Below are 12,585 nucleotides of genomic sequence, written 5' to 3' on the forward strand. Positions count from 1 at the left end.
GCAAAGTTCCTTTTCTTTTAAAAGTTCTGGGGATTAGGACATGAACACCTTTGGGGGCAGGCATCATGTTGTCTACTTTAGCCACTTAATAATTAGTGGCTCCATTAAAATTTTTTAATTATTTTTGATGAAGAATTGTTGAGCTTGTTCATGGAGGTCAACACAGCTCCTTTGTTATTCCTGGGTAGTATTTTGTTAGAAGCCAAAATTGCAAGGTTAGCTTTCTGAGTGAAAAAAAAATATTAATTATTGAAAGATAGACCTCCTTTGTCAGACATCTCTTGGCTAGATTTTGAAATGCTATTAAAAAAACAATTTGCTCCAAATATAGTATTGGCACGTCTGACCCCTTTGAATTACAAACGTTCAATCCTTGGGATTTGGGCTAGGGAAAAGGCCTGCGTATTCTGTGTCATTTTCCAATGTACAGACTGTATCTCAATCTGTGAATGGCTTTGTGTCTCCCTCTACTACAGTGGTTCTCAGTGGGGGTGGTTTTGCCCCCCTCCCCAACAAGGGAATATTTTGGATGTCAATGACTAGGGGTGGATGGGTGTTACTGGCAACTGTTGGGTAGAGGCCAGGGATGTCACTAGATATCCTGTCATGCATGGAACAGCTCCCACCCCTGCAAGACAGAATGCTTCCACCCAAAATATCAGTATTGTTGAGGCTGAGAAATCCTGCTTTACTGAGTATCTCATTATTCCCCTTGCTTATTTGACTTATTCTAACATAGTACCTTAGAGATTGAAGGAAAGGTTTTTTATGGCCAATCGAGTTTAGATTCTATGAAACCATATTTTCCTCTCATAAGCAAGTATAATTTGGTTCATTCAAAAAAAAAACCCACCCTTTATGGTGATTCTTTTAAAAATGTAATGATATAAGACTGAAGAAAATTCTGGAAATAAGAGACAAATTCATTATAGATTCAGTGTTTCAGCTCCCCCCACCCCCTCCCCCTGCTTATATAACATTGATTTAAATAAAACGTTGATTTTCCCTTCTGTGGGAGGAGAACATGACTATAACTGCAAACTGTTTCTCGATGGTGGGTTTGTGAATCTTCTGAGACATGAACTTCCCAGTTTTCTACAGAAGCCCATCATGCAACTCCCTAGTTTTATAAAGACAGTCTACATTTTGGGATTTCTCTTGGAGACTATAAATTCAGAAAGTATTTGATGTAGATGACAAAACAGTATAAAATGGTCTTCTGGTCTCTACTTGACTGGAAGACATAGGGTATATAAAACCTGCTTCAGAGACCTTAAAGAGAAAAGGGAAGAATGGGTTATCTTTTAGTTCACTGATGAAAATGATTCTAATTCAGAGCTGTGACTGCTCTCCTGGCAGCTGGAGGCCTGCAGCAGGCTGAAAAATAACCAGCGCCCTGGAGATGGAAGTAGCAGGCAGGGATGGAGATCTTTTGACATCCAGCCAAAGCTGGAACTGCAGAGGGTACGCTCTGGATCCTGGTTCGTGCAGACAGGCAACCATAATGGATCCTTGTGGCTGTGGAGGGCTGGCTGTTGGTGGTTGTTACAGTGCAATTCCATCTTTTCCTTCTCTGAAGTCTAGTTCTCACATGCTGCCTTAAGTCCTTACCGAACAAGGTGTAAAAGAATAATATGGAAACAATACTCCTAGTGCCTGTTAGGCTCTACCACATCTATTTTAAGGTTAAGCTTTACGTCGTTTGAAAACCTATTCAACTGATGGTACAATACTTACAGACCCTGAGATACAAAAGGTGATAAGATTGAATCCTTGGGCTGGCGAGGTTTAAAAGCACACAAATCAATGATTTCAGTATAACAGATGACGACACACTAAGCCAGTGCTGTGAAAGCCAGTGGGTCAGAAACACTTTGCCAATGAGATGGCACCTGAGCTGACTTCAAAAGAATAAATAAGAGTTAGCCAGGTGAAGAAAGATAAAAAATAGTGTTCCAGGTAGGTGACAGAGCATGAATAAAGATATGGTTTGGGATGGGCAACATCATGACATTTACTGTACTACTGTATTGGAAAGCAAAAGGCAGCATGACTGGAAAGCCAAGTAGTGGTCAAATTACGGAACTGGTAAAAAGTAAAAATGCTTTGGAAATAAAGATGATGGGTGGTTTGCAGAAAACTTACCTGGATTTGTTGTTTTCAATGAATTTCCTGACTCCATTCACAGAGATTTCTACATAGCATGCCAACTAGTGGACCCCATGTTGGAGTTGAGTTAGTCAAATTTTTCTGTTCAGAGCACATTGTCATCTCTGCAAATCTCTTCTCTTTTAGACTTATTTGTTTGCCTGTTCATTATTCACCAGTTTTCCCCTGTTACCCTTGGTCCTCACTCCCATCCCACTTCCTTTTGGCACCCTCTCTCTGCATTGATTTTTCTTTGAAAAGAAATAGTGTATTTACAAAATACATATGCATTTTAAATTTACATAAATGATGTTGGGCTCATATTTCTTGCAGTTTTGGTCCAACTCTTTGCTTTTCTGCCCTTGTCCCATCGCTCTGTGGTACATCTAGCTCCTTGCCTTTAATTGCAGCATGCCTGCACACATCTTGCTTATTCAATGTATCATGGCTGATACACTGTTTTTCTCTTCCAAGTCATTCCCATGACAAACAGCTCTTTGATGAGCATTCTCATTGATATCCCCTTATGGGCCAGCTGAACATTTTTCTACCCCCAAAGGCTCTGATCCACTGGGTGTGAGTTGGGGTCCAGATAGTGTAAATACAATTAAGCTGCTATTGTAATGAGGTGATTTAGTGAGAAGAAAGAAGACAATGGTTCTCTAAGCCTGGCACACATTAAGATCTCCTGGAGGGCTTGGAAGACACTGACTGCCAGACTCAGATGCCAACCTGGCACTTGCACAAACCAGAGAAGTCAGCGCTTCCTTAAATTTTGCCTAATCCTAGTTCCAGCCCTGGCTGGACTAGATCCCATGCCTAGAGTTTCTGATTCACTAAGTAAGTAGGTTTTTGGGGGTGGGCCTGAGCATTTGCATCTCTAGTTCCCAGGTGATATTGCTACTGCTGGTCTAGGGACCACACTTCGAGAACCATGGCTTTAGAATATTGTCATTCAAAGTTTGACCTGCAGACCAGCAAAACCAGCATCACCTAGGAACTCATTAGAGATGCAGAATGTTGAGCTCCATCCCAGATATACTAAACCAGAGCCTGCATTTGAGCAAGATTTCCAGAGACTGGTAATCACAGTAAAGTTTGAGAAGCCCTGCTTTGGAAGATATATGGAGAGTACATCTTTCTACCAAATGAACTAATTATAAGGAGGCACCCAAATATCCAGAAAGCAATCAGGAGATATTTTTCAGAGAAGGTAAGTTATCTACCTAAGATATCTCATCTGGAAGCACACCATGTCTGTCTGTCCTTTACTAGTGGTGGTAATTTTGATCACCTGGCTAGAGTATGGTTTGATTTTTCTACTATGAAACTATGTGCCGAGAAACTATAGTCACTTCCTGTTTGATGCAGTTATTAGAGAGAGACACTGCCCTTGCATGAGGCATGAAGATCAGTTTAGCCGTCCCCTTAGCCCTTCATTTCTGTCCCAGGACAGGTAATAAAATGGTCAGAGCATGTCCTCTCTTTAGAGTGCACCAGGCAGGCTTATAGGGCTTGGCTGTGACGTGGGGTCAATCACACCTGAGAGCAGATAAGCTAAAGCAGCTCATGATGCAGGGCAATTCACAGATGGGAAGATGAAGTCCATTTTCAGCAGAAGGCTGAGAATTGTGCAGATGATCCACTCCTTGATGTTACAGTTCTCTTGGACAAGGAATAAAAATTTTAAATTTTAAATCCCTTCCATGTAAGTAAGCCAACACAGTGTTCACACACTCCTTATTGATTGTAAGAGGATGAAAATGATACCTTGTTCAGAGAAAAGAGCCATGTCTAACTTTTTAAGGCTCTAAAACACCTCCTGCCTGAAAGGAATATAATGTTACATGTCAATTATACCTCAGTTAAAAAACAAAAACAAAAATAGGATCTCCTCACCACTCTATGGTATCCTTCCCTTGGAGGCATGGTATCTGATATACACACTTACCTACCTCCTTGAGTGGGGAAAAACAAGGGCGGAAGGCCACAGAAAAGATTTTAGTTAATATTTGAGAAGTGTTACCCATCCATGTATCTATAAACACATTCTGTGGGTGAAATTCCTCAGAACACAGATCGCCCTGAAAAAGGGAACACATGTACATTATATAATTATGTAAACTCCCCTAGCGTGAATAAAGTGGAAACACTCATGTGCATGTAACTGAGGGTCATAACCTCTATTTTAAAGCCCAGTGAGAGTTTTCTGTGTCCCACTGAGGGATCCATGATCCCATCCCCCTGCCCCACTCCCGTCTAGGGAGTGTTGAGTAACCACCTGTCACCTAATACACCCCTAGTTCCAAGGGGAGAACATCAGTGCCCCCCAGTAGGGGAAAGTGGGAGTTGCAATGAATAACCCGGATTAATCACCCTCTTAGCTATTGCTACCTATTGTATGACTCTGCTCTTACTCATATTTCCCGGCAGCCTGGAATATGTCCTACTCCTTTCCTGTTCCTTCCAACCTTCTGCTTGAAATTCTCCAAGGCCTAGCTGATGTAACTCTCCTTTCCATGAAGCCTTGACTCCTCCCATACCCACTTACCAATTGGAATCTTTATCTGGCTGTTAACACATTATTTGTTTCTCTATTAAGGACCTTGTACCCTTCATTTTGAAGGGAAATTTTTTTTTGTGATAAAATATACATAACGTGAAATTTGCCCTTTTAACCATTTTTAGTAGTACAATTCAATGGCATTAAGTACATTCACAATGTTGCCCAACCATCACCACTATCCATGTCCAGAACTTTTTCAACATCCCAAACAGTAACTCTGGACCCATTAAATAATAACCCCACTTCTCCACCCCCACCCCCACCCACTGTCCCTCTCCTGGTAACCTCTATCCTACTTTCCATCTCTATGATTTCCCATCCTCGATACTCCATATCAGTGGAATCATAAAATATTTGTTCTTTCGTGTCTGGTTTATTTCACTTAGCATACTGTTTTCAAGATTCATCCATGTTGTAGCATGTGTCAGACTTTCCTTCCTTTTTAAGGCTGAATAATATTCCATTGTATGTATATGCTGTATTTTATTTATCCATTCATCTGTTGATGTACATTTGGGCGTTTCCACCTTTTGGTTATTGTGACTAATGCTGCTATGAACATGAGTATGCAAATATCTGTTTAAGTCCCTGCTTTTAATTCTTTTGGGTGCATATCCAGAAGTAGAGTTGCTAGATTATATGGTGCCTTTATGTTTAACTTTTTGAGAAAGCATCCCTCATTTTTTTAGTCTACATAAACAAAAGGACAAATCCAAGAGCTCAGCTAATAATGCATGAGCTATCTGGTTAGAGCTCCCTGCTAAACTCCTGGAGCCTCATCTACTGATAATTCAATCTAGTTGAACCAATCCAGTGTCCTGCTGCTCTGAGCAATGCACCAGCTCCTGGCTGTGGGGATCCTCAAAGCCTAGGGTCCATTTTAACATATCATTGGCAGACTTATTACAACCCCCAAGACCTCTGCTGTTTTTCTTTTCTGGCTCTTGGGCAACATGGCATTTGTGGCACAGGGCTGCTCTTCTGGTTTCAACTCTAGATGATACCCTCCCCTATTCCCAATGGGGAACACAGAGCTTTCTAAAAGGAGAATGCTTTCTCCCTCCCCCATCCCACCCCCACTTTATGTCATCTCTTTCAGTTGCCCTTGAGTAATTGAACACATCATCTGTAGTTCTCCAATTGCTCAACAGGTAGCTTCGTTGTGGCCAAAACTCTTGGTGTTCACCAATCCATCTCTTCTTTATGCTGGACACCCAGCTACCCTAAATTCCTCAGCCACCCTCACATCTAACAGGATCATGTGAATGAATTCGAGTCCACGGACATTGGGCAGAATTGATGTCTGCTCCTTTCAGGCCTAACCTATAAAACATGCCACATAACCCTCTGTGCATTTTTCTCTTCATCTAATTAGCTAGATGGCACCAGAGCTACCTTGAAGTCACAAAATGGAAGCACCTGGTTCCCAAAGTCATTATTTGGAGGACAATAGTCGAGGATAACTGCTTAAAAAACAATGTCCACATAGAACTGAGGACATGTACCCACAGCCATTCCTTCCTTGCTGACTAGTACTCCGTGGTATGAGCATACCGCCATTTGTGTATGCATTCGTTTGTTGATGGACGTTTGTGTAGTTTCTAGTTTAGGAACATTGTGAGTAAAGCTGCTCTGCCATCGTATGGAAGTCTTTTGTGGACACAGATTTCATTTCTCTTGGGTAAACACCTAGAAAAGAGAACTGCTGGCTCATATGGTAGATGCATATTTGAATTTTACAAGAAACTGCCGGACCTTTCCCCAAAGTGGTTGTGACATTTTATACTTCCACCAGCAATGTATGAGAGGTCCAGTTCCTCCACATCCTTGCCATCGCATGCTGTTGTAAGTCCTAGTATAGCTTTGTCTGTAACAAAAATGTCATTTTAGCAAGAGAGGAAGAGGGGGAGAGAAGACAAGAAGAGCGGAGAGCGGAGAGGAGGGGAGGGAGTGGGAGGAAGAGAGGCAAAGAGAAGAGAAAAAAGTGCAGCATCTAAGTAGAGTCATAAATATAGCCAGGTTTTCCCGTGCTTGCTCTGATTTCTTATCAGCTAGACTACATGGCCTTTCAAGGGAGAAATATGAAGCCGTACTCTTCCTGTTATTGTGGGGGTGGTATGAGTTGGACATTGCATAGAGTTGATTCTAGGGAGCTGGTAGTTTTTCAAGTACAATTTGGACTGGGAAAACTGCAATTCTGGAAGAATTATCTGCATGTCAGGAACTGGCAATAATTTTAAAGTTCGTGCTCATGTTGTGAAACCTGGCTGTTTTGTACTTGCAGGAGGAGACATCTTTTTTTTTCTTTTGTTAAAGCATAAAAATGAAAGCTTTATTCGTTGCAGGCACGTTCAAACTAATGATCAGCAGAGAGGTAAAAGCCAGGAGCTATGATGGATAACATGGGGAGAGGAAAGCGGGACGTACGTTCTTAAACTGCACTTGCACTTAAGCTCAAAGCTGATCTCGCTCAGCAGGAAATATAATGAACATTATTATGAGGTATAATTCAAAGAACTAGTCGTTTTTGGGTAAAAGTATGAGCCTTCTGAGAATGATGAATTTGAATTTAGAAAGCAAAAGAATTCTAAGTAGTGAGGCCAAAAATGTGGATTAAAAAAATTCATTAGAAATGACCACATTAGGAATATCTGCCCAGTATTGAATTACTCTCCGTGTTGAGCAGCCTACTGCCACCGTTTTGTCACACACTCTTCTACTCCCTGATGCTGAACTCTGGATTATTGGGGATGTGCTCCTCAGCTTTGAACCTGGAGCAAAGTGAATGAGAGGGGTGTCTCTAGCTCTCTCCTGCTTTGGTGTCCTCCCCAAGTTTCACTTAGAAGAGGTATTTGGCTCACTGATCACTAATCAAGTCTTACTCAACACACTCACAACCAGGAACAAGGCAGAGGGGAGACCGCCACTGCTCCCATTCACCAACACCCCTCATGTTGCTCATTTGTGACTCTTCTTCTAAAAGCTGTCATCAAGTAATTGAACTAAGGTGTCCAATGCATGGTATACATACATTAAATATGAGCTTCCATTCATTCATTCATGCATTCACATCCTTCATATTTACTGGGGTCCTGCTTTGTCCCAGGTACTGTGCTAGGTGCTGGGCATATACAGTGGTGAACAAAACAGAGAAAAATCTGCTTTCATACCAGTAGGGGGAGACATAATAAAAATAATGTATATAGATTATAGAAAGTTTCAGAAGGTGATGTATATGGAGAAAAATGAGAAAGCAGGATAAAGGGAATGGGGAGTGTTGGAGGCAGGAGAGGGCTGCCACTGAGATAATGATAATCTCTCACTATTATCAATGTCTACTGAAGCCGATTTCACGCAGCCCTCAGAGTGGGATTTCACCATCACGCATTTCAGTACCTAGTGGGTAACAGGTGATATGCCCAGACCAAGAGATAAGGCCCCCCCAGCTGGTAACTATAGTCCAAGTCATGGTGTGAACCCTACCCCTGCCTCACAGGTACAGAGCACATATTGACGCACATATTGATAGCCTGCTGTTTTCCTTTTCATATATGTCTAGAAATATTTTTTATAGCATGGTTTTATCCCTGGCATAGTGTTTCCCTTATATTGTGATTTCTGAACAATTCCTTTATTTAAGAACATTTAGTTTCCAAAATTTCACTGTGATGAAATACTTGGGTGTGTAATTTTGGACACGTTTGTGGTTTTATCCCTAAGATAATTTGCAAAAGGTAGAACTGTGGGTTCAGAAAAGACATGTTTTAACATTTTTTATGCAAATTACCAACTGTCCGCTAGAAAGCTTGATTTTAACCCAGCCTCTCAAGCCATGTATGAGAATGTTTATTTTCCTGTGTTCTTAGCAATGTTTGTGACATCTTTCTTTTTACTTTATTAATTTGAAAGGTGACACTTGGTATTTCATTAATGTTTCAATTGCCCTATCTTTGTAAGGCTTATGGGGATTTGTATGTCTCCTTTTGAAAATTGCTCTTTTGAAATTAGAGTGTTTTACTCTTCCTGGTTGATAGCTAAGAGTTCTTTAGATATTAAGGGCCTTAGCTTTTTCCTACCATATATGTTACAGTATGGGCCCTAGTATTGAAATTGTACTTTAATTTTATTTGCAGAGCTTTAAAAAGAGAGGTATTGATGCCTTGGTGCTTAAAACACCTTACTTAAATTTATCATGGCTTCTATCTTATGCCTTTAAAATTTTTTTATTGGAATACAGTTGATATACAATATTATATTGGTTTTAGATGTACAACATAGCGATTCGATAATTATATACATTACTAAATGCTCACCATGGTAAGTGCAGTTACCCCATTACCATACCAAGATATTTATTTTTTATGCTGTACTTCATTCCTGTGGCAAATTTCATTTTAATTTACAGTTTGTACCTCTTTGTCCCCTTCACTTGTTTCACCATCGTCCCACCCCCTCCCTATCCTATGCTTTTTTGATAAATGTTCTTTATGAGATTTTCCAAATTATGTAAATATTCATCCAAATTCTCTTAATTTTCTGTGTTTTTAACATTTAAATAGTAATATCTGGAATTTGTTTTTGTGTATGGATTGCTGTAGGGCTCCTATTTTCCTTTTTCCAAATGCTTGTCTAATAGTCCCAGGACCATCTGTTATCATAACCCATCCTATCCCCACAAATATAAAACACCAAAGCTATCATATGCTAATGATCTATAGACAGCTAAACGACATGCAATTGCTGTTTTAGGGGTCAAAAACAGTAGAATATTGCAATTGTACGTGATTCAACTTAATACTAAATTCTGACAAAGAGAAATTTCCTTTTGTGAAAGGATGCTGTCAAATATTCAGATAATTGAAAAAATAAGCTTAGTTAGGGAAGATTTCAGATGTGTATAACCAAGACATTTTAGCTGGCAAGAATAAATCAGTTGTGATGAGATAAAGTCAGTGGGTGGGGTTCACTAGCATTTTTTCCCATAAAAATATAAGTAAACGCTGCACACTGCATTTTTAAAACATAATATTCTTTTCCCCCTGTGGACTTTTGGGTCCACTTCACACCAGCTGAGTTGGCTCACTGAGTAGAACTCTCCTTGTAAGGTCTTTCCTGCTCTCTGTCTTCTCCCTGCTGGCCTCATTATTAAAAATGTGCTACTGTCAGATATAAATGATGCTTCTCACTAAGTACACTCGATAGCATCTTCCTTTCACTCTGTTTTTCCTCCAAATCTAGCAATAAGTCATTGTCCTTAGTGAAAAAAATATCCCAAGCCTCTCTGGCTATTCCCAGGCTTGCAAGCTGGCATGACCAGCAGTCTGAATGATTGATCCATAACCTTTGGGCACTCAGGCAATTATAAGTTGCCCATAAGCTTTGCTGTGCCAGCAGAGCAAATAAAAAACTTGGGGACCTAATTCTGGGTCAGCAAAACTCTCTTTTCATGATGTTATATGAAATAATAATTTTAACTATAAGAAGGAATTCTTTAGAGAACAATGAAAATTATTTACATTTTCCCTTCTAATCATCACAAAACATGATAATGATTACTTCTTTTTTCTCCTTTGTCCATGCCTTCAATTTTTTCTACTTTCAACCTTCAACATTTCTCCTGCAACCTTTCCACTAATCTAGGAGTGGGGTAGAGAAATCCAAGTTTCTAGTGTTCAAAGAAAAATGAAAGTCAGAAATAGCCCTTGCACACCAAAGTTTTAATATTTTCATTCCCATAATTCTGGGAGTTGTCAATGATTTTTATTTTCACTAATGAGGCAATGACTCAAGAGCTGGTCCTCTTCTGTCAGGAATCAAATATTATGAAACAGAACTGTCATTTGTCTCAGAGCTCTGCTTTATGCAGAGGCGTATGTGTATGTGCTTGTAAGAAAAAAGGGCATTTTCTTTGCCAAGAAAGAATGAGCTGTAATAGACTGATTACTAAATGGTTTACCATAAAAACCTCAGTACTGGAAAAAAACATTAAAGGTCAGATGGTTCAATCTCCTGTCTACAAATACACTCATTCAAAGCATAAGGGCCAAGTTAACAAGTTTTCAAAGCTGCTAAACACTATCATCGTCTAATTGTATGACCTCTCTCTTCCCAAAATGTTCTGTGACACATGTATTTTTCAAATCGGTTGTCTTTCGAATTTGGTGACATTGAGAAAAATTGCAGATGTCTTAGACTAGGTCACAATACTCTTAGGAAAATGTTTTTCCAGAAGAATAACTGGTTCACTTTTCTGTTTAGTTTTAGCTGTTATTTACTGGCTGCAGGAAGATAGCACTGCTCCTTATCTCCTGTGACTGAAGGTTAAATTAATGGCCCTCCAGGCACCACACGTTCCCTATCTGCCCTTGTGTGGTCCACCCTACAGCCACTCGGCTTGGTCATGTGACTTCCTTTGGCCAATGAGGAATTAGCAAATGTGACTCCAGCAGATACTCATAAAGTGCTTGTGCGCTGGTGCTTGCCACCTCTTTGATGTTTTTAGAATCCAATTTTGATGTGAACAAGCCCAAGCCAATCAGTTGGAGATAAGTGGCCCAGCCAATAGCCAGTACCAGCTGCCAGACATGTGAGTGAGGTCATCTTAGACCATTCAGTCTCAGTTGAGCCACCAGACCAGATAACTGAAACTACATAGGGTAACACCAGCAGAAAAACCAAATAGCTGAACCTAGCCCCAGTTTCTGAGCTACAGAATCATGATCAAATAAAATGGTGGTTGTTTTGAGTCACCTAAGTTTTAGGGTGGTTTGTTTTGAAACAATTGGTAACTAATGATGCACCCCTGGTATATAGTGGGCTCACATATTTTTCTGGGGCTAGATTGTACAGTTAATGTGTAAGGAAAAATCACATAAAATCAAAATTACCATTGTAAATCCTTTAGGCACTTACCATTTACAATCAAAGCAAACATTTTTCCTTCTATCATCGGAAGAGATTGCTAATTTTCTTTTGAGCACCAGATGAAATAATTGGCTTGTGTTTCGGGCCATGTTATGTGAAACACACATTCTGTATCTTTAAATATTCAGTTTATAGCCCATTGGCTCATCACTAAAATCGTTCCTCTTTTGCAAACACCCCTAACCCCTTGTGCCTCTCCCCTTCATTATGCTGCCCTAGCAAAATTATAACCCTGATTACAGCCAATTGTCCTCCTACTCTGCATCAGTGATGGAGAAGCTGAAACTTGCTGGAGAAAATTACACAACATCTGTTGAGGACTCTTAATTTAAATTTGTAACTACAAATCTCTAATAGGCCTGCAGTATTTCTGGCTAGTCATGCTGTATATCTCTTGCAAATTTGCTTTCCAAATCTGAGACAACTATTTCATACTTTCTTTTCTTCTTATATCTCCAATATCCATTCCCCTCTCTCCTCTAACATTGATTTTAAGTGTGAAGGTCAGTGAGTTTTGACAAAGGTATACACATGTATAACCATCACCAGGATCAAGTTCTAGAACATTTCGATCATCCCAGAAAGTTCTCTCATGCCTTTTTGTACACATACGTTTTCTTTTCTCTTGAGTAAATACCTGGAATGGAATTGCTGGGTCAAAGGATAGATACATTCGCGTAGAATTTACCACCAAATCTAAGAACTAATGAGATTTGCCAGCACCAGAGCAGTCAGCTTTCTAATGGGTTTCTTTGGTTCTCAGATACTGGCTTATTGCTTGCCATCCCATGCCTGGGGACCCTCAGTGAACCTCTCCACCATCCAGGGGGCTACAGCCACAACCTATCCAACTAGGTCTGATTCTCTGAATTGGTACCCTCCTCCGAGTTCATTCCTTTCATGGCTGTTCTTTCAAAGGTCTGGAGATAGTGGCTGCTTCCTTCACC

Source organism: Manis javanica, chromosome X, assembly GCF_040802235.1.
Source record: "Manis javanica isolate MJ-LG chromosome X, MJ_LKY, whole genome shotgun sequence".
In the NCBI taxonomy this organism is placed as follows: Eukaryota; Metazoa; Chordata; class Mammalia; order Pholidota; family Manidae; genus Manis; species Manis javanica.